A 21462-nucleotide genomic window follows, 5' to 3' on the forward strand; every position below is an offset into this window, starting at 1 on the left:
TCCATCTAACTTACTTCACTTAGCAGAGTACCCTTGAAGTCCATCCGTATTGTTGCAAATGGCAAGATTTCACCTTTTTATGGCTGAGTAGTATTCCATTGAATATGTATATATTTACCACATCATTACCCATCCATCCATTGATGAGTACTGAGGTTGGTAGGCAGCAGTTTTAACAAGAAAGAGAAGTTACACATAAGGCTTGTCTTGGGTGTCTGCAAGATGAGTAGATCTCCACACCCCAACACACCAGACTCTTAAAAGGTTTTGTGGGAGCCTTGCCTAGATTCAGTCAGGTACACGGTTGAGATGGTCACAACAACACATTGCACTCAACACTTCAAAACTGCTCCCACTCTGGGAATGGTGTGTAGAATACACATTTTAACAACAGAGAAGAGGGTGAGGATATTATGATTGCCTAGGGCCAGCTTGGGGTCAAGTACTGATCACATACTCAAAGACCTCCTCCAACAACCAGGGTCTAGTGCAAAAAAAATAAAAAAAACAACTATATAGAAGCATATTCTCCAAGGTAATTGACCACATCCATTAGGTAATTCTAAGAGGAGGATAAAGATAGAGAGTTAAATTTAAAAATAGTGAATTATTCCCCTTTTACTATTATAATTCTAATGTTTAAATGCTGTTTTATGTAATTTGTAATGTTTTGAGAAGTGATATATTAATATATGGAAAATATTTCCCAGATATAGAGTACAATAAAGTCAAATATACTTTAAAAAGATACTTTCATGTTTATTAATAGTGTCAATTCATTGAGGCAAGGAAGACTTGATTTGCAAACCTCACCTATACGATTTAAGGCACAAATGAAAGCATTTTTTTAAAGTTTGCTAATTTTTTTGTCCTGTGGACATTGGCCAATATTAGGCTTTTCAGCACCAACATGAAAACTTCCATCTCATTCAACAGATGATATCTCCAGGAATTTAGCAACCTGTTTAGTCACTTTGGAAATCTACTAGTGTACCTCTGGGGAAATCTATTGGATTCGCTCTCAATTAGCTTTCCAAGTCCATTTCTCCAAAGGTCACTTAGGACATCAATGATCCGGAGTAGTTGTTTGTATCAAATCACAGTGACGGTGATAAGAAGAGCCACTTCCCTTATCCTGCACAGGATGCTGAATACAACTCTGCTGCTGAGCACTGGGCTGTGGAAACCCACACCTCAGTCCTGCAGTGCACGTATGTCAGTCACAGGCTGGGAAAACAAGGACGTCTTCGCTCATTTCTCTCTCCAGCTTGCTCCCCGGTTCTTCCATTTATCTGCGGTGATATCTATACATTTAAAAGGGGAAGGCTAAATGTTAAGATAGAAAACCTGAATATTTTGCATGCAATCTCTGATGGCTTTTGGAGGTGTGACACTCATCTACCAGAAGGAAGCATGACTGACATTAAGCCTCTAGCTTATTTCAGAGGAGCATGTGTTTTCCATGAGTTAGGCTTTTTTTCAAGGTTAATTTTAGAAGGAGTATGATTGCTTCTGCCCAGGGATTAAGAACAGGGAAACTTATCCTGGATAAAACGATCAAGTCAGGGATATGTCATATTCGTGGTTATAATATCCATCACGTGCCTGATATAGCAAAGAACTGCCAAAGAATTTTCTTGAGTGCACTTCAGTTCAAGCCCCAGCTGTGTCACAGAGATCTGGGCCAGTCATTTAAGGTCCCGGAGGCTCACTTTCTCCACTTTACAATGTATATTAAAAACTTGCTGTTGCTCCACTTCGAGGAAAAACCAAGCTGATGTTAATAAATATATTTTTAAGCTAAGGTTTTGCATGGAAGAACAGTTATTACTGTGTACACATGCTACAGATAAACACAGACTGTAATGTTGAGGTTATGAAGTGAAGTTAAAAGAGGCTATTGTAATATCCAATTTGAGTCCTGAGCGGGGACATCGGTACACTGTATCGCTGTCATTTTACCCTATTTAACTTTTATTCACAGATTTTCGCTTGTTTTAAAATATCTTTCTAACTAGTTGTTAACATTTACTAGAGGCCTTGACTGTCATCTTCCTAGCTGAATTCAAAGCATTTAAAACAATATTTGGAACCGAGCAGACACTCAATTATTTTTAAAATAAACCAATACCACCATGTTGCAGAGAGCCACTCACCATGAGGTCTCTCTCTGCTGGTGTTTATGGCTGGTCAGGATTTTTTAACCTACTTGAGAGATTATGAATGATAAGAAAAAAGTGATAAAAAGGATATATGAATGATATAAAAATTATAACCTATGCAAATAGAAAAGAAATATATGGTAAAATATTATTTGCAGACAAGTTTGACTTGCTGCTGAAAATTAGGAGGATTATGCAGAGACGCTGATTAAATCACACTCTTATTATAGGCAATATGTGTTTTACTTCAGATCATCAAACTTAACCTTTGTGTGATTGATATCATACACTTATTTATCATACATTTTTTGAAGAGATAGATTTCAGTATTTTACATTTAAAAGAACTGTTGACTATCCTATTAAGAGAAAATATTTCTGAATGAAAGTTTATAAATATATAACACAATCGTATCTTTCATCAGTATATCCAAATATTGTTTCATGTTTATTCATGCATGTGCTCAAGCAGTTGGCACATTTTTGGCAGTTCTGGTCAAATTACTTCATCTTTTCAGAAATGTTTAAACTAAACTGACAGTTTGGATTATCTGACAGCCTTTATTCACAATTGTCTAATTTTTTCACAATATGAATCAAATGATTTTCTTGCCTATAAGATTAACAAAAATAGGGTTATGTCCCATAATCGTTACTTTGTAACTTGAGAATATATGGGAAATCACAACTGCACTCAGGAATATGTGTAGCTGATATGAAATATTCCTGGAAGAATCATATTAAGAACTTCAGGAACTTTCTCTTTTATATTCTACTTTCTCTGCTAAGAGTAATTTACGTTTCATTCTGAATTCGAACACTTTGTTTGCTTGATTTGAACAGTTTTTAAAGCTTTTTCTTCCATTTCTCTGAGTATCATTATACAGTCTAATACTTTGTTCTCTGGCTTATATGAATTTTAATATATTAAATTTTAGATGAGAGTTGATTATCACTTGGTACTTTATCAGTCATTTAAAAATCTTTTATCATTGTTTCTGTTTTGACAAAAAATCTTTAATAAACTTACAACTTATTTGCATCAGAGTCCACTAAGATTAATGGGATTCAATTTTTCAACTTTGTGAAAAATATCCAAATTCCTTAATACCACTATCTTTATTTCTTTAATATTGTGATACAGTTTCCAAATTAGAATAATTTTCTGTATCAGTATGTTGTCTGCAGGGAAAATAAAGTAAGCTCCATCAATGTGAGAAACTAGTATATTGGGTTAGACTCTACATTGCATTTCACTTGATAGAGCAATACTATGGAATTAATTAGTGTTATTGTCTTAATTAATATCTATTGATTGCAAACAGAAACCAACTTGCATGAATTTTGGAAAAACAGGAACTTTAATGATAGATACAGTGGAACTCAAGAGCAGCTATGGCTCTCAATTTCCTACAGTCAAGATCGAGAAAGCCATCAGGTCTCTCATCTATAATTTGTTATTTTTCACTGTTTTGCTCTAATATCTGCCTCACCTACTTTCTTCATTCATAGACCGGCTTCTCCTACCTCTCCATGACCATAATGGAAAAAATGGTTGCTTACAGATACCAAGTTAGTATCAACATTGCTTCATCTACCTTAATTGGGTGTCTCTGACCTTCAGTTCCAAGTTCTTGATAAAAAGCTCCCTTTTTAAATTTGCCTTTGACATTGTGGTAGACTTTTACGCTATTTCCCAAGTATTTATGGTTCCTTTTCTACTTTGCAAGCAAGTGCAATAGGATTGCACTTCCTAGCTGCATGGTAGCTGGGTGAGACCATGTGCTGTATCCTGGTTAATGAGGTGTGAACTAGTGACATGTGTCATTTAAATACCAGTAAGAGACTCTCTAGAGTGTTTTCTTCCTCTGTCTGGCTGATCTACAGTGTCACAGTTAATGGCTACTTCATTAGATTGAGTTCCTGAATGAAGATACACCAGATTAGGGTTCCCCATGCATCCTTCAGTGGAGCAAGAAATAAACCTTTATAGTTTTAAATCATTGAGATGTTGAGGTTCTTTGCGATCTTAGCATAGCTAGGCCTATCTTGACTAACATACCTAAAGTTGTATTAGATTTGCAGTAGTTTCATTTGGCTTTGGTTGTTATTTAAAACTCCATCCTAGGTCACTGCTTCGATCCTGTTTACCCTGCACTCACAGTTTTCTTGTCCCTGGTTCAGTACCCATTTTTTTTTCTGTCATACTGTATGTTGTAAGGATTCTCAGAGGACATGGAGACAGGGCATTAAAGTATGTAAGAATAAACACTGGCCTAGGAGTTAGAAGACATAGATTCTTTTACCTATTATTCAGCTATGATCATGTGGCAATTTATAATTTTGAGACTCAGTTTCTTTGTATAAAATACATATACTATACTCTGCAGTGTCATTATTCTCAATTACAGTATATAGAGAGTAAGGCACTATATTATACAAATGTAAGTTATTGCTATTTATCAATCAGCAATCTATCTGTCATCTTTATGTAAATTGCTTAGGTATGTTTTTCCAAGGTTAAGCTGGGCATTGTTTTACGTCATCAGTTTAGCCAATGAACACACAATTGTACCAACTCACGAATGATGATAATGATGGTGGTTTAGTTGCTAAGCTGTGTACAACTCTTGTGACCCACCCCATGGACTCCAGCCTGCCAGGCCCCCCTGTCCATTGGGATTCTCCAGGCAAGAATACTGCAGTGGGTTGCCATTTTCTTCTCCAGGGAATCTTCCTGACCCAGGAATCAAACCCTGGTCTCCTGCCTTGCAGGCAGATTCTTTACCGATTGAGCTACACATGTAACAACTTAAGTTGTGATTCTTTTAAAATATCTAATTGCTTCTAAATCCTTGTTTCCTTGGTAGCTCTTAAATTATGCTTTAAGACAGTGATGAAACCAAATGATAATGCTAGTTACATATGTCAAAACAGTATCACATCCAGGTAGTGATTGAACTATGTTGCCCACTGATGTCAAGGCTGGCACTAAGTTACTCCCAAATACCATGTTTCTGGTTGCACAGGGGCTATTTCTGTGTGCACTGGTAAGGGGTTTGGGAAGCAGAGGTAATCTTCCTGTCCCTTTGTCACTCCTTGAGACAACAGTCCTGGAGATGTGAGGTAGTTCTGCTGTTGAGTCTCTGGCTCCATGCTCCAGCTTCTGGTACTGAGAGGTGTATAGATAGAAGTAGTAACAATGGCTTCTCAACGTGCAGTATCCTGGTACCCCCTGAAGTTTTAGTACATGCTCTTGAGATCAGTTGTTCCACAACTAGACCTAGAGGTGATAATTCCCTAATGAGTCAGTTCTATTTTGTTCTTTATTTCTGGAGACCCTGTTCAGAGACTTGCTCTTGTAGCCTTCTCAATAATTCTGTAAGCATCTAACCTGTATTTCATTTACTCTCACATAAAATACCTTCATCAGTGGTTCTTAAACTTTAGTGTGACTCAGAATGACCTGGTGGACTTGTTAAAACATGGATTATCTGGTTGAACTCCCAGAATTTCTGATTTATTAGGCGTGGGAGTAGGATCCAAGAATATCAACATATAAGGATTCCTGAACTGCCGAACCAGAGACTGTGCTTTGAGATCTAGAGCCTTTTCTGTTTCCTACTCAGAATCTGTAATGAAATAGGTCTTGTCCCTGAGTGTATCAAATAATCCAGATCAGGTATAAGCATTTCTCAAAAGGTCAATAATTGGACTCAGTGTGTGCTGCATCACAAATGGAGAATATTAATTGGATTTATAACAAAATGTATATTAAGCAGCGTTAATCTGTATATTAATACAGATCTGACAATTAGTAATATATACTAGAATGGCTATGTTATGTTTAGCATGTCTTTTTACTTTTATGCTTTGGAAGAAAGCCTGTCTGGGTGATATTATATAGTAACATTATCATATAGCAAGTTACACTTGTTTTCCTCCTGTCTGAATATAAGTTCAGCACAGACAGATCATTTGAAGCTTTTCTATAAATTCTGATTTAAAAATAGAACCTTAAACAGAACTAATATTTATAATACATTTAATTATTATCCTTTTATACTGCATATGTTAGAGAATCTTCTTATTTTTAATTTTAGGTTAATCATCTATTTACCTTAGTCCAGATTAATGCTTTTTATCTAAACTATTTTGAGGTACAAATATATAATAATTTAAAGCAAGAGTTAAAGCCAGATTCTGAGTCTTTTGATATCTAGTCCAGTTTTTTTTTTTTTTTTTAACAACTGTTATCAACTCTCTGGAGTGTGGGCTTCACTGTTACCTATTTTATGTGTGTTCAAATCAGCAATGGAAACTTTTTTGCATATTTTAAACAAAAGTTTAATAATATATTAGTGTAAATTACATTGTCAATCCATGCTAATCTTTAATATTTAAGTATTAAGTAGAAGTCACTAGCTGCTATCAGTTTTCAAGTTGTTACTTTAATGCTGTTTAAAAGATCATTTTATGTTATTTCAAGTTGTTCTGTAATTCTTAGAAAAAAGTAATATATTTGGATGTCATCCAATATCTCCCTATGAATTAAGCTCCTTCATTCTATAATCATGTTATTTAATCAAAAATTAACTTCCTGCCAGAGTGGCTTGTTAAGAATTTGCTAATTCTGATTTTCTTCTCTGAAACTTAATTGAACTCAGCAGTCAATAGCTCCTCTCCTCAGGTCTCAGATAACAAAATACATTTTGTGTTTTCTTTTTTTTTCTCAAGATGTATCATTTCTCAATTTTTTTCTTTAAAAATTACCTTTTTTAAACAATGATTGAGCAATTGAAAAAGATGAACAAGTCACAATTAACTGATGATTCTTGAGGCTTTGCTACTTTTCAATTTGAGGTGACTTTCAATTTCTTCTACTATAATTTTGCATCTATCAACATATAAATATAACAGCCTGGAATTTTTTAATACAGTCCAGCCTTTAGGGCAACTCAAAGACTCAAAGTATGGTTCCTTTTTGTCTCTGTTGCTGTCAGTTCAGTTCATGGAAAGTATCCTTTCAAGGTGATGTAGGCTACTTCATATGTACCAGCAAAATATTGAGAGTCTATCATGGCATTGAGAGATGCCGCGAAAACTTAAGCTTCAGGTTAAATATCTAATTTAATCAAGTGAGGTTTGAACAGTTTCTGATTTAGATTGATTAGGTGACTGATGATGGTCACTGCTGGGTTATGGTACAAAGGGTTTAACTATCAGCACCTATATATTTGCATATGATTGAAATTTTCTGAAATAAAAAGCTTTTAAAAATAAGATAGAAATGATACCTACAAGAATTGTGTAGCAATAGCACATATAGAGAGGTTCAGTGAATAATACGTAAATAAATATTTAGGATATAAGTGAAAAACAAAACAAGTATATCTTTACTGGGATTTAATGTGTGCAACTAGACCATGAGTAGGAGGAAGACATTTATCAACTGACAAAAAAATTAATCTACAAAATATACAAGCAGCTTATGTGGCTCAATACCAGAAAAACAACACAATCAGAAAATGGGCAGAAAACCAAACGGACATTTCTCCAAAGGAGACATACAGATGGCCAACAAACACATGGAAAGATGCTCAATATATCTCATTACTGCTGCTGCTGCTAAGTCACTTCAGTCGTGTCCGACTCTGTGTGACCCCATGGACTGCAGCCTACCAGACTCCTCCATCCATGGGATTTTCCAGGCAAGAGTACTGGAGTGGGGTGCCATTGCCTTCTCCAATCTCATTACTAGAGAAATGCAAATCAAAACTACAATGAGGTATCACCTCACACCAGTCAGAATGGCCATCATTAAAAAATCTACCAACAATAAATACTGGAGAGGATGTGGAGAAAAGGGAATCCTCTTGCACTGTAGGTGGGAATGTAAATTGATACAGCCAGTATGGAAGGCAATACGGAGATTCCTTAAAAACTAGGAATAGAGCAATCATATGACCAAGAAATCCCACCACTGGGCACATACCCTGAGGAAACCATAATTAAAAGAGACAAATGTGCCACCGTGTTTTTTGCAGCATTTTTTACAATAGTTAGGCCATGGAAGCAGCTTAGATGGCCATCGGCAGATGAATAGATACAGAATTGTGATGCATATAGACAAAGGAATGTTACTCAGCTTTAAAAAAATAATATATTTGAGTCAGTCCTAATGAGGTGGATGAACCTAGAGCCTATTGCACAGAGTGAAGTAAGTCAGAAAGAGAAAGACAACTATTGCATAGTAACACGTGTGTATGTAGTCTAGAAAGATAGTGTGATGAACTTATTTGCAGGGCAGCAACGGAGAAGCAGACATAGAGAACAAACTTGTGGAGACAGTAGGGAAGGGAGGGGGGAACAGATTGAGAAAGTGGCAAGGAAACAATACATCATCATATGTAAAATAGAGAGCCAGTGGGGATTTGCTCTGTGACAACCTAGAGGGGTGGGATGGAGTGGGAAGTGAGAGGGAGGTACAAGAAGAAAAGGACATAGGTCTACCTGTGACTGACTCATGTCGATGTATGGCAGAAGCCTGCACAATATCATAAAGGAAACATCTTGCAATAAAAAAATTTTAAAAATGATATTTATATGTAAGAGTAGGGATAGAATATTTCTTTTGTTGTAGTTGCCACCTTCTACTATTATTTACATTTTTTTATGTTGGTCCCTTTTCCTTAAAGTTCAATGAAATAAAATTACATTCAAAAAATGAAATTTAGTTCTCATTCTTATTGCTGAACTACAATTAGACATGAAGGTCATATTCTTGCATTTTAAAATGATGACAGTTTTGTGGGACAAGCAAGAGCAAATACTGCAAAGTCTGAAAAAATGATGCTGTAATTTGTAATGCAGATGGCATAAATATATCTCAAATATCACAATATTAGAGTGTTTATGAAGAAAGCCCAAGGGACTCCAGGTTAAGACCACTTTTCACAAAGCATTTCTATTCTAGTCCTCTGAGATATGTTACAGAACCATGACTATTGGAAGCATCTAATGTTAGAGGCAAAATGCACCACTGAAATCTATGACAAGGATGCAGGTAGGCTATGTAAAGTTTAAAAATAAAATAAAATTTAAAAAAAAAGATAAAAATTAAAAAGAAGCAAAATTTAAGATAAATACTCCAGATCCCTGGTGGTTCAGATGGTAGAGTCTGCACAAAGTGCAGGAGACCCAGGTTTGACCCCCGGGTCAGAAAGATCCCCTGGAGAAGGGAGTGGCTACACACTCCAGTATCCTTGCCTGGGAAATCCTATGGATAGAGGAACCTGGAGGGCTACAGTCCGTGGGGTCACAGAGTCGAGCACAGCTGAGCAGCTAACATTTTCACTTTGACTTCCTAGGTGGGGCAGTGGTAAAGAATGTGCGTGCCAATGTGGGAGAACCAGGTTTGATCCCTGAGTCAGGAAGACTCCCCGGGAGAAGGGAATGGGAACACACTCCAGTATTCTTGCCTGGGAAATCCCATGGACACAACAGTCCATGGGGTCGCCAAGAGTTTGACACGACGGAGCAACTGAGCACACACAGAGATAAATGAAGGATAACTCTGATCTCGTAATTATTGGAGGAGGTCATGGAGACGATACCTGTGAGTGGAACAAGGGCAACCGGAAGCTCCTCACCCTCCTCTCACTTGGACTGTACATCCTGCCCACCATTCTCACCATGGGAGCTGTTTTCAAGAACACAGTCTTAAGAGAGCAATGTGTGCTTGAGACCACATGACTAGGTAGCTACTATATCTGACTGAACCACATTAAAACTTCTGTATAAACTTTAAGATTCTGGCAGGCAGAGTGGAGATCTACTCATTCTGCAGATCCCAAGTCAAGCCTCAGGTCCCCTTGCTTATTAAACCCACCACCTACCAATCTGGAGGGACGGTCTCATTCTTCCATCTCTCTATGCCCTCCCTGTATGAGGGCCCATTTTGGATTTTACCTGGGAAACTCCTGCAGGTGCAAACCAACAGTTATAAATGATTGGAAAAGTAGTATTAGTAAATTAAAACATGGAAAACTGTTTATCCCTTAGTACCAAGGCTGGTACAAAGGTGAAGCAAGCAAGAGGCTCAGGGAGCAAAACATACAGAAGTACTCTTTCTCTGGGCCACAAACGTGCAGGGCAGGCCCCTGAGAAGGGTGCCTCCTTAAATTGCACCCCATAGATGCCTCACTTGCCTTGTTTTTGTAGCGGCCCTGCTTTGCACTAATCAAAGGAATTCAAATTACAGCTATAATTGGCAGTTTCCCAGATAGTTTCCTGTGATCCCCTGCTCCTGATACTTATATCTTTGAGTATGGCTTTCATAAATACATGGCACTCTGTGTGATCAATGGAATATATTTGAAGTGGTGGTATGTGTCCTTTTTACTACTGCTTTGCTCTCTCTTCTGAGGGAAATGCTCACTCTGGGAGAAGTCAGCTGTCATTTGGTAAGGCTAACCAAACTGCCAGATGCAGAAGTCCAAGTGGTAAGGAACTGAAACCTTCTACCAACAGCCACGAGAATGAGACATTTTGAAAGCAGGTATTTTTAGTCCCAACCAAGCCTTCAGGTGGCTGTAGCCTCATTAAGATTTTACAAAAATGCAACTCTCAGAATGGGAGAAAATATTTGAAAATATTTGCAAAAGAAGCAACCGATAAAGGATTAATCTCCAAAATATACAAGCAGCTCATGAAACTCAGGGCTTTCCTGGAGGCTCAAATGGTAGAGTCTGCCTGCAGTGCAGGAGCCCCGGGTTCACTCCCTGGGTCGGGAAGATCCCCTGGAGAAGGAAATGGAAACCCTGCGCAGTACTCTTGCTGGAGAATTCTATGGACAGAGAGCCTGGCAGGCTACAGTCAATAGTGTCGCGAAGTCAGACACGACTGAACGACTTTCACTTTCTTTTTTTCATGTAACTCAATATCAAAACAAACAAACAAACAATAAACAAACAACCAATCAAAAAAAAAAATGGGTGGAAGATCTAAACAAACATTTCTCCAAAGAAGACATATAGATGGTCAACAAACATATGCAATGTTCAACATCACTCATTATTTGAGCAATACAAATCAAAACTACAACGAGGTATCACCTCACACTGGTCAGAATGGTCATCGTCAAAAAATATACAAACAGTAAATGCTGGAGAGGATATAGAGAAAAAGGAACTCTTGCACTGTTGTTGGGAATATAAATTGATACAACCACTATGGAGAACAGCATGGAGATTCCTTAAGAAACTAGGAATATAACTACCACATGACCCAGCATTCCACTACTGGGCATTTACCCTGAGAATACCATAATTCAAAAACACACAAGTACCTGAATGTTCATTGCAGCACTATTTACAATAGCCAGGACATGGAAGCAGCCTAGATGTTCATCAACAGATGAATGGATGAAGATGCGGTATTTCTATAGGGCTTCCTTGGTAGTTCAGCTGGTAGAATCCACCTGCAACGCATGAGACCCTGGTTCAATTCCTGGGTCAGGAAGAACCCTCCCTGGAAAAGGGATAGGCTACCCATTCCAGTATTCATGGGCTTCCCTGGTGGCTCAGACAGTCAAGAATCTGCTTGCAATGTGGGACATCTGGGTTGGATCCCTGGGTTGGGAAGATGCCCTGAAAGAGGATATAGCAACCCACTCCAGTATTCTTGCCTTGCAGAATCTCCATGGACAGAGGAGCCTGGTGAGCTACAGTCCATGGAGTCACAAAGAGTCAGACATGGGTGATGGGATATTACTTAGCCATTAAAAAGAATGAAATTGGGTCATTTGCAGTAATGTGGATGAACCTAGAGTCTGTCATATAGAGTGAAGTAAGTCATAAAGAGAGAAACAAATATTGTATATATTGGAATCTATAAAAATGGTACTGATGAACCTACTTGCAGGGCAAGAACAGAAACTCAAACATAGAGAATAGACTTGTGAACACGGAGCGGGGGAAGGCAAAAGTGGCATGAATTGAAAGCATAACATTGACGTATATGCTGCACCGTTTGTAAAATAGGCAGCTAGTGGAAGGTGCTGTACAGCTCAGAGGCTCGCCTCAGTGCCCTGTGATGACCTACAGGGGTAGAGTGGGGGTGAGTGAGAGGGAGGCTCAAGAGGGAGAGGATCTATGTACACATAGATCTGATTCACGTTGTTGTATAGCAGAAACTAACACAACATTGTAAAGCAATTATACTTCAATTAAAAAAAAATTTTAATTGTGAGCTCATAAGAAACCTCGGCCAGAACCATTCAGCCCAACTACTCCCAAATTACTGATTTGCAGAAGCTTTGAGATAATAAATATTTATTGTTTTAAGCTATTTTTTAATGCAACAATAGGTAACTAAGACAATAGCAGAGCAAACCTGAGGCATTTTATCATTTGTACCTAAAGAAAAAAAAAAAAGAATTCTGTGTGGTAATATAGACTCATTATAGTGATTAAGAATATAGAGTCTGGAGCCAAACTGACTCTGGTGAGTTCTGGATCAGTCGTTTATTAGCTGCGTGGCTTTAAGAAAATATTTAACTTTTTTTGTGTTTTTAGTTTTTCATCTCTAAAGAGGGAAAATAATAGCACCTTTGCTACAGGGTTGATGGAAAAATTAAGAAAGTGAATATATGTAAAGTGTCTATTAAATAATAAGCAATTTAAAAGTATCTGATATTATTTCTAACTATTTTTGTCTGCTTATTTATCACATAGATAAATGTATTATCATTAACAGTGAATGGAGTGCAGCTTTCCTTATGTGCAAATATATTTCACTAAAGGGGGCTGCATAAGAAGAGATGATTAGATAGTATCACTGGCTCGATGGACATGAATTTGAGCAAACTCCAGGAGATAGTAAAGGACAGGGAACCCTGGCATGTTGCAGTCCACGGGGCTGCAAAGAGTAAGACAAGACTTAGTGACTGAATGCACAATGCCTTACACAGTAATGCCTGGAAGCACAGATATATGGCTTCCAAAAAAGGTATCTCCAGAGTAGAAATGAGATTTCTCTCACCTTGATTTTCAGTGGGGAAAATAATTTTCTGGATTCTGTAGCTAGGAAAAATATCTCCCAATTACTCACATTTTATTTTATAGGTGTCTCCTTTTTGCCATATCAGAAGTGCTCCCAACTTCAGTAGTTTGGGTTAAATCTTTCCGTGCCTCATATAATAAAAAAATTCATAAAAGTTTTATTGTCCAAACATTGCATGCCTAAGAAATGAAGCTTGCACTTCCCTGTAAATGAATCTTTTATTCTCTTACATTGTGTTTGTGTGTGTGTGTGACCTACATGCATTCTTCTCTTTTTAAAGGAATGTTCTTATGCTCTGCAGACAACATCCAGACTGAGCTGGAGGTTACCATGGTGATATGGCCATACAGGATGACTTCAAGACTACATTTCTGCTGAGTTGTTTCATGGAGAATTGAGGACTATTGTTTTTTGCTCATAGGTTGTACTTAAACTTAACTCTCCTTGCCATTTTGTCTAAGAATAATTTTTTTTTTTTAATTTGCTATCGGTGTATGACTGTTATCAAAAGTGTAAAGTAGGTAACCTTTATTTTTACATTTTCCTTTTCTGTGACCTTTTCCCCAGTAACAGAATCCATCTTTTTCTCTAGGCATTTGAAAACCTTATGTTACCTCAGACCTTCCTAGCAAATAACAAGCTAATGTGATAAGCTACCCACACTAAGATTTTTTTAATCATATCATTTTTTTGATTTGCATTATTTAGAATAATCTCAAAAGTCATAATTGAGAGGCAGCTACTCTTCAGGGAAATTTTTTTTTTTTAGGAAACATATTTGGTATAAATTGCTGCAGTTAGAAACATGCAACTAACCATTTCAAAATTACAACTATGAAATGCATAGCTATCTTTCAAATAATTCCTCAAATATATATATGAGGCAGAACAAACAAGTATGTCAATTTATGCCCCAAAGAGCACAGGTTTCTTTTCCCTCTTTCCCAATTAATTCTTCCAAAAATGACTATTTTTCTTAGTGAGCATCATTAACATTTTTGTTTTTATTTTTCCCAAATTGTCTGAAATAGTTTTTTAAGAGTTTCACAAAATTTTGTTACCAGGCTACATATTCAGTTGGACATCAAAATCTTTAAAAAAATTCAATTATGTTTCACCAATGAAAAAAACAAAAAATAATTATTAGCCTGTGAAGCAAATGCATTTGAATCTTAAAACTATTTAAGATTTAAACTGTTTCTTTAAACTATACTCCTTATTCATATTTGTGTCATTCTTTCAGTTCAGTTCAGTCACTCAGTCGTGTCCTACTCTTTGCGACACCATGAATCGCAGCACGCCAGGTCTCCCTGTCCATCACCAACCCCCGGAGTTCACTCAGACTCACGTCCATCGAGTCAGAGATGCCATACAGCCATCTCATCCTCTGTTGTCCCCTTCTCCGCCTGCCCCCAATCCCTCCCAGCATCAGAGTCTTTTCCAATGAGTCAACTCTTCACATGAGGTGGCCAAAGTACTGGAGTTTCAGCTTCAGCATCATTCCTTCCAAAGAAAACCCAGGGCTGATCTCCTTCAGAATGAACTGCTTGGATCTCCTTGCAGTCCAAGGGACTCTCAAGAGTCTTCTCTAACACCACAGTTCAAAAGCATCAATTCTTCGGTGTTCAGCCTTCTTCACAGTCCAACTCTCACATCCATACATAGCCTTGACTAGACGAACCCTTGTTGGCAAAGAAATGTCTCTGCTTTTGAGTATGCTATCTAGGTTGGTCATAGCTTTCCTTCCAAGGAGTAAGTGTCTTTTAATTTCATGGCTGCAGTCACCATCTGCAGTGATTTTGGAACCCCCCAAAAATAAAGTCTGACACTGTTTCCACTGTTTCCCCATCTATTTGCCATGAAGTGATGGGACCGGATGACATAATCTTCGTTTTCTGAATGTTGAGCTTTAAGCCAACTTTTTCACTCTCCACTTTCACTTTCATCAAGAGGCTTTTCTGCATATCTGTGGTTATTGATATTTCTCCTGGCAATCTTGATTCCAGCTTGTGTTTCTTCTAGTCCAGCGTTTCTCATGATGTATGCTGCATATATGTTACATAAGCAGGGTGATAATATACAGCCTTGACATACTCCTTTTCCTACTTGGAACCAGTCTGTTGTTCCATGTCCAGTTCTAAAGTTGCCTCCTGACCTGCATACAGGTTTCTAAAGAGGTAGGTCATGTGGTCTGGTATTCCCATCTCTTTCAAAATTTTCCACAGTTTATTGTGATCCACACAGTCAAAGGCTTTGGCATAGTCAAGAAAGCAGAAATGGATGTTTTTGTGGAACTCTCTTGCTTTTTCCATAATCCAGCAGATGTTGGCAATTTGATCTCTGGTTCCTTTGCCTTTTCTAAAACCAGCTTAAACATCAGGAAGTTCACGGTTCACATATTGCTGAAGCCTGGCTTGGAGAATTTTGAGCATTACTTTACTAGCATGTGAGATGAGTGCAATTGTGTGGTAGTTTGAGCCTTCTTTGGCATTGCCTTTCTTTGGGATTGGAATGAAAACTGACCTTTTCCAGTCCTGTGGCCACTGCTGAGTTTTCCAAATTTGCTGGCATATTGAGTGCAGCACTTTCACAGCATTATCTTTCAGGATTTGAAATAGCTCAACTGGAATTCCATCACTTTCACTAGCTTTGTTTGTAGTGATGCTTTCTAAGGCCCACTTGACTTCACATTCCAGGATGTCTGGCTCTAGATGAGTGATCACACCATCATGATTATCTGGGTCATGAAGTTCTTTTGTGTACAGTTCTTCTGTGTATTCTGGCCACCTCTTCTTAATATCTTCTGCTTCTGTTAGGTCCATACCATTTCTGTCCTTTATCGAGCCCATCTTTGCATGAAATGTTCCCTTGGTATCTCTAATTTTCTTGAAGAGATCTCTAGTCTTTCCCATTCTGTTGTTTTCCTCTATTGCTTTGCATTGATTGCTGAGGAAGGCTTTCTTATCTCTTGCTATTCTTTGGAACTCTGCATTCAGATGTTTATATCTTTCGTTTTCTCCTTTGCTTTTCACTTCTCTTCTTTTCACAGCTATTTGTAAGGCCTCCCAAGACAGCCATTTTGCTTCTTTGCATTTCTTTCCATGGGGATTGTCTTGATCCCTGTCTCCTGTACAATGTCACGAACCTCAGTCCATAGGTCATCAGGCACTCTATCTTTCAGATCTAGGCCCTTAAATCTATTTCTCACTTCCACTGTATAATCATAAGGGATTTGATTTAAGTCATACCTGAATCGTCTGGTTCCAAATAGGAAAAGGAGTATGTCAAGGCTGTATATTGTCACCCTGCTTATTTAACTTGTATGCAGAGTACATCATGAGACATGCTGGGCTGGAAGAAGCAAAAGCTGGAATCAAGATTGGCAGGAGAAATATCAATAACCTCAGATATGCAGATGACACCACCCTTATGGCAGAAAGGGAAGAGGAACTCAAAAGCCTCCTGATGAAAGTAAAAGAGGAGAGTGAAAAAGTTGGCTTAAAGCTCAACATTCAGAAAATGAAGATCATGGCATCCAGTCCCATCACTTCATGGGAAATAGATGGGAAAACAGTGGAAACAGTGTCAGACTTTATTTTTTGGGGCTCCAAAATCACTGCAGATGGTGATTGCAGCCATGAAATTAAAAGACGCTTACTCCTTGGGAGGAAAGTTATGACCAACCTAGATAGCATATTCAAAAGTAGAGACATTACTTTGCCAACAAAGGTTCGTCTAGTCAAGGCTATGGTTTTTCCTGTGGTCGTGTATGGATGTGAGAGTTGGACTGTGAAGAAGGCTGAGCGCCAAAGAATTGATGCTTTTGAACTGTGGTGTTGGAGAAGACTCTTGAGAGTCCCTTGGACTGCAAGGAGATCCAACCAGTCCATTCTGAAGGAGATTAGCCCTGGGATTTCTTTGGAAAGAATGATGCTGAAGCTGAAACTCCAGTACTTTGGCCACTTCATGCGAAGTTGACTCATTGGAAAAGACTCTGATGCTGGGAGGGATTGGGGACCGGCAGAGAAGGGGACAACAGAGGATGAGATGGTTGTATGGCATCACGGACTCAATGGACATGAGTCTGAGTGAACTCCGGGAGTTGGTGATGGACAGGGAGGCCTGGCGTGCTGTGATTCATGGGGCCGCGAAGAGTAGGACACGACTGAGCGACTGAACTGAACTGAATGGTCTAGTGATTTTCCCTACTTTCTTCAATTTAAGTCTGAATTTGCCAATAAGGAGTTCATGATCTGAGCCACAGTCAGGTCCTGGTCTTGTTTTTGTTGACTGTATAGAGCTTCTCCATCTTTGGCTGCAAAGAATATAATCAATCTGATTTCAGTGTTGACCATCTGGTGATGTCCATGTGTAGAGTCTTCTCTTGTGTTGTTGGAAGAGGGTGTTTGCTATGACCAGTGCATTTTCTTGGCAAAACTCTATTAGCCTTTGCTCTGCTTCATTCTGTATTCCAAGGCCAAATTTGCCTGTTACTCCAGGTGTTTCTTGACTTCCTACTTTTGCATTCCAGTCCCCTATAATGAAAAGGACATCTTTCTTGGGTGTTAGTTCTTAAAGATCTTGTAGGTCTTCATAGAACCGTTCAACTTCAGCTTCTTCAGCGTTACTTGTTGGGGCATAGACTTGGATTACTGTGATATTGAATTGTTTGCCTTGGAAATGAACAGAGATCATTTTGTTGTTTTTGAGATTGCATCCAAGTACTGCATTTCGGACTCTTTTGTTGACCATGATGGCTACTCCATTTCTTCTGAGGATTCCTGCCCACAGTAGTAGGGTGGCAGCCAAGAGGAGTTACCCCACGTCCGAGGTCAGGGGCAGCCGCCTAGAGTGCCAGGCTGTGACAGCGCAGGAACGGCAGAGAAGAGCTGCCCAAGTCCGAGGTCAGGGGCGGCGGCCGGGAGGAGCTACCCCACCTCCAAGGAGCAGTGGCTGCACGGGTGCAGGAGGGCCTAGAGGAGCTATCCCACGTTGAAGGTCAGGAAGGGCAGCGGTGAGGCGATACCCCTCGTTCAAGGTAAGGAGCAGCGGCTGCGCTTTGCTGGAGCAGTCGTGAAGAGATACCCCACGCCCAAGGTAAGAGAAACCCAAGTAAGACGGTAGGTGTTGCAAGAGATCATCAGAGGGCAGACACACTGAAACCATACTCACAGAAAACTAGTCATTCTAATCACACTAGGACCACAGCCTTGTCTAACTCAATGAAACTAAGCCATGCCCATGGGGCAACCGAAGACGGGGGGGTCATGGTGGAGAGATTTGACAGAATGTGGTCCACTGGAGAAGGGAATGGCAAGCCATTTCAGTATTCTTGCCTTGAAAACCCCATGAACGGTATGAAAAGGCAAAGTGATAGGATACTGAAAGAGGAACTCCCCAGGTCAGTAGGTGCCCAATATGCTACCGGAGATCAGTGGAGAAATAACTCCAGAAAGAATGAAGGGATGGAGCCAAAGCAAAAAGAATACCCAGCTGTGGATGTGACTGGTGATAGAAGCAAGGTCCGATGCTGTAAAGAGCAATATTGCATAGGAACCTGGAATGTCAGGTCCATGAATCAAGGCAAATTGGAAGTGGTCAAACAAGAGATGGCAAGAGTGAATGTATACATTCTAGGAATCAGCAAACTAAAATGGACTGGAATGGGTGAATTTAACTCAGATGTGTCATTCTTTAGCACTTAATACTTGCTGCCTAGCATTTAACTTTTTATGTATACAGTTGTTCTCATCTAAATTTTAAATGTGTTGATATTAGGGATCATGCCTAATATCTTGTTATTTCCAGACAACACATAATTAGCTATTGAATAAACATTAACTGATTGACAAATTTACTTAGAGGCAATTAAAGAATGTATGCGAAGTTTCAAGGAAAGTGATTACTCACCTATTTTTTTTTCCCCCAGAAATATTTTGCACTGGCTCCTCTTCAAGTTTTAGTTTTTCAGTCATGAAAAGAGGTAATAAGTTTGCATACACATTTAGCAAATTCTTATTGAATACCAGCCTCTGCTCTTTTAGATGTAAGCAGAGATAAGAAGATCTCTGTTTTTATATAGCTTACACTAGTTGGGGGAAATAAAAAGGAATTAAGAAAACAATGTATAATTCCAATGACTAAAATGAGGCTCATACTACAAAGATTGTGTAACTATTTTAGAGTCAATCTCTCTGAGCAGGTGGCAATCTGAGAAAATTTAGGAATATGTTGGATTTGAAGTTACAAAGAAGGTCAATGTAGCTAAAGTATAAAGGAACAGAGAAGGGGATTACTAAATAATTTCAAAGAGAGAGAAAAGGGCCAGAGCACACTGTGTCCTTTGTAAACTGGGGTAACAGATTTGAATTTTTTTTTTTTTAGTACAAGAGGAATCCAATGGAAGATATTATGAAAGGATGAATCAAGATCTGATTCATACTTTAAAAAGTTGTAGTACTAGGTTATGAAATGGACAGGATTTAGACAGGATTGGGGTAGAATCAGGAAGCTAGTCAGGAGTTCTGATTTTTCCTGGCTAGGTCTGAAATACTTGTTTGATATACATGAAGAGTTATCAGGTACAGAGTTGATGACTAGGGTACAAGAGAGAAGACAGAGTTTTTGAAGCCATGGGTATTTAGTTGGTATTTAAAGCCACCAACTGTGAGTTTGAAATATTACTTCAGGAGCATAATGAGAAGGTGACTTGAAACAGAGGCTTGAAGCATTCTAACACTTAGAGGTCCAATAGAGGAGAAAGGGTCATAAAGAGATGGAGTCATAAGCATGGTGAGAGGTCAGAGGAAAGAATACAGTAAGATGTAAGAGGATAGAAGAGTAAAGTAATGTGGTAAGAGGTCAGCAGCATAGATAAGATCAGAAAAGAGCAGAGAGAATTCAGTTTCCTGTAAGACATCAGTGACTTTGACATAAACAATATCGATGGAAAGCCTGACTACTGTGAGTTTACCTATGAAAACAATGAAAAGAATGATCAAATCAGTCCTGAATATTCACTGGAAGGACTGATGTGAAACTGAAACTCCAATACTTTTGTCACCTGATGCAAAGAACTGACTCATTTGAAAAGACCCTGATGCTGGGAAAGATTGATGGTGGGAGGAGAAGGGGATGACAGAGGATGAGATGGTTGGATGGCATCACTGACTCAATGGACATGAGTTTGGGCGAGCCCTGGGAGTTGACGATGGACTAGGAGGCCTGACGTGCTGCAGTCCATGGGGTCGCAAAGAGTCACATGACTGAGTGAACTGAACGGAAATGAACATGTGTCTCATTATATATACATAGTGGGGCTTTTTCAGTGGCTCAGCAGTAAAGAGTCTGCCTGCAATGTGGGAGCCGCAGGAGGAGCAGATTTGATCCCTGGGTCAGAAAGATCCCCTGGAGGTGGGCATGGCAACCCACTTTCAGTATTCTTGCCTGGAGAATCTCATGGACAGAGGAGCCTGGCAGGCTACAGTCCATAGGGTCACAAAAGTTGGACACGTCTGAAGAGATTTACGATGCATGCATGCATGCATAATATATAGAGTACAAGATAACAATAATGGAATGAGAACACCTATCATTTAATGGGTGTTGGCTTTATGTATGGCATTTTGCTATGTACTTTTCATATATTATTTCGCTGAATGCTTGTTACAACACTTTAAAGTCTGTATTATAACCATTATTTTAGAGATAAGGAATTTGAGACAGGGAATTTAAGTGACTTGCTAAGGTCATGTGGCTTTACTGCAAGTAAAGATTTGTAGCACTAGTCTTAACCTAAAGAAGTAAACGAACATAATGATTATTGTGTATATTTATTTTCCTATACATCTTTGCAGATTGAAACAATGTTTAAGTGGTTTTCTCTACTTCGTTTAATGTAAGGCAGCAATAATAAATGCTAATAGTATCTAATGTTGGCAGAGTGTGAGGAAATAGACACTTTTAAACACTGTGGGTGGGAGTAACAATCATTTGTTATAGGGAATTTTCAGGAGAATCTCTAATTAATGTCAGTTGTGTGAATTTTTTTCTTTTAATGAGTCTGGAGAAAAACAATATTACAGAAATTGTTTATAAGTGAAGTTTTCTAATTGTTACCAAACTCTGTCTCTAAGGTAGACGTTTTCACTCAGGCTACACATAAAGCCCCCCTGGGTAGCTTTAAGAAAATACCCCCAACCAATCAAGTAAAACTCTCTGAGAGTGGAGCATAGACA

Source organism: Bubalus bubalis, chromosome 4 (genome assembly GCF_019923935.1).
Source record: "Bubalus bubalis isolate 160015118507 breed Murrah chromosome 4, NDDB_SH_1, whole genome shotgun sequence".
Taxonomy (NCBI): Eukaryota; Metazoa; Chordata; class Mammalia; order Artiodactyla; family Bovidae; genus Bubalus; species Bubalus bubalis.